General features: G+C 43.7%; 1 long non-coding RNA gene across 1 annotated transcript; it reads right to left on the minus strand.

Annotated features, from left to right (window-relative positions):
- Positions 1–262: 262 nt before the first annotated feature.
- Positions 263–1931, minus strand: LOC148118698 (uncharacterized). The gene is made up of 2 exons (XR_015735851.1): positions 1165–1931; positions 263–706 (listed from the first exon to the last, which is right to left on the minus strand). It is a non-coding gene; the product is annotated as an uncharacterized LOC148118698 (long non-coding RNA).
- Between the last annotated feature and the right edge of the window lie 279 nt (positions 1932–2210).

Genomic DNA, 2210 nt, shown 5'->3' on the forward strand with positions numbered 1-2210 from the left:
TCTGTATTTGTGTATTTAAAATAGGATTGGCAAACCAGTGAAAGCAATCCAGTATACCGCCTACTTCTGTGCCTCTACTTCTGCTCCTATCTCTAGATTCCTGTGTTGCAGTTTTTGTTCTTTTAAAAAGAATATGATGATGGGATGTCCCGGGCGGCTCGCGGAGTCCGGCAAGGATGGCCGTGAGTCCCTGTAATGCCATGCGGCCGGGGGAGTCAGGCGGGTGGTTACGGCGGATAAAAGGCTCACAAGACATAGTAAATAAACATAAGGGTAAACATTTATTACTTAAAAAGAAATAGAAAAGCAGAGAGACAGAGATAGACAAATATAAAGACATAAAGACACAGAGACAGAGAGAAATGTGTGCACACGACAGGCGACAACCACACAAGAGAGAGAGAAAGATGGCGAAGGGGGAGGTCAGAAGTGGCTAGGTGGGCGTGGTTAGTTCTTAAAGTGGCAGCAGAAGACTAACATTCCCGGATCCTTTTTATAATAAAAAGTAGAAGGTTAGACATTACAGGTTGAAGGAATTGGGGCGGCGAATTCTCAAGACTGCTTCCAGCTGATTTGTGGGCGTCGTCTTTGTGGGGTGTGGGGGTGAGGGAGATCCGAGAGAAGTTGGGTGTTGGTCACATTCTGGTATAGCTGGTCTCTGCTCCCGACAGGACAGGTGTCTGTGGCATGGAAATGTCCCTTGTACCTGGTTAGGGTGTTGGCAGAACAGAGGACAAAGTTAAATTGAGAAAAAATTTTAGGACCAGGGAATTGAGAGGTTTGTATCTGACCTGTTTACGGTGGGTTTTTTAATTTGGCTCCCTGGAACTTATAAGAAAAACAGAAGTTTTAGACATATACATTGTATTAAGAACTCCTTGGGTTTGTAAAAACAGAAATCATAATGAAAAGTATTTTTATTTGGTGAGACAACCTGGCAAAACCTCTCAGCTATCAGACTGTCAGAGATCTTTGAGAAGGATAAGATTTTATTTGAGTCACTGATTAAAAAATGACAGAGAACTTACTTGGTTGGCATCTAGAGCTACTCTTTGGTCTTCCCTGGTCGCTGAAGGTTGTATTTGACCTTTGTTGTTTAATATAGAGTCTACCAGGCTTTTGAAGACTCTGTGAACTAAGAAATCTTTAGGAAGACAGGTCTACCTTGACCCTGGGCAGCTAGGCTATCGATTCCAGTGATCCTGTCCACGTTTGGAGGTCTCCAGTTTAGGTGATAGGCAGTTTTTGCCCAATGGTCAGCGCTAGGCAGTCGAAGCAAACTGCAGATGGACGTTGGTCTTCTGTCTTCTCGGAGGAAACAGAGTGCTTGCTAGGAGCCAACCTGTCTCTTTTTGTTATGAAAAGTTTTTTAAATAATTAAACATTTAAATATCGCATTCCCCAGATCTCCGAGCAGTTGAGGGCTGGTTATTAGGTATAGCTGCAGTATAGAATCTGTCTGGAAGATTGGGTTTGAGTTTGACTGTATTGACTCTTAATAGGTAAGATCCACATTTGTAAAAAGACAGATAGAAAGAAAAAAAACTGTTTGTAACATTAAGATTAGTGGCAGAACTGACAATGGTAGAAAACAGCTTAAAAGTACATACCAGTTTATGATTTTGTAGTCTGAAACGAGATGAAATGAACAATTATTATACACAGAGAACAGGAATTAGGCAAAGTGTATGTTTCTGATGGGCCCTATCAGAAAGCACGTCACTATGCAAAACACCTGTAATCATAGCTAAGGAGAGGATTTCAGTGAACACTGAGGAGGGGGAGGGGAAAGCGGGACATACATAACAGTGGGAGGGCCTGGTCGCGTGATCTGGCTCTCAGTGAATCTAGTGATAAAGTCACCTGACCCCAATGAACATGGCGGTGGCCACATGTTGTGGCTTGAATGGAAAGACCGTGGGAATTTTAAAAGCCGGGGCCGCCTGGTTGTTATGCAGAGTCTGAATCGTGAAAAACCCATATAAACAGATAATTTAAGGCATATTTAGGCTGGTACGACTTGCTTTCCCAGGTCAAGACCGTGAAAATCCCACAAAAAACCGTGGCATCTCGAGCCTATGGGGAATGGCTCCCCGTTTAGGTGAGATGCAAACAATCATCCGAAAACATGTGCCCAGGCGTCCGAGTGCCCATGTGGGATGGTATCGGCTGAACCGGACCGGCCAATTACGTCCGTGAGAAATATTGGA

Source organism: Myodes glareolus, chromosome 21 (genome assembly GCF_982192425.1).
Source record: "Myodes glareolus chromosome 21, mMyoGla1.1, whole genome shotgun sequence".
NCBI classification, from domain to species: domain Eukaryota; kingdom Metazoa; phylum Chordata; class Mammalia; order Rodentia; family Cricetidae; genus Myodes; species Myodes glareolus.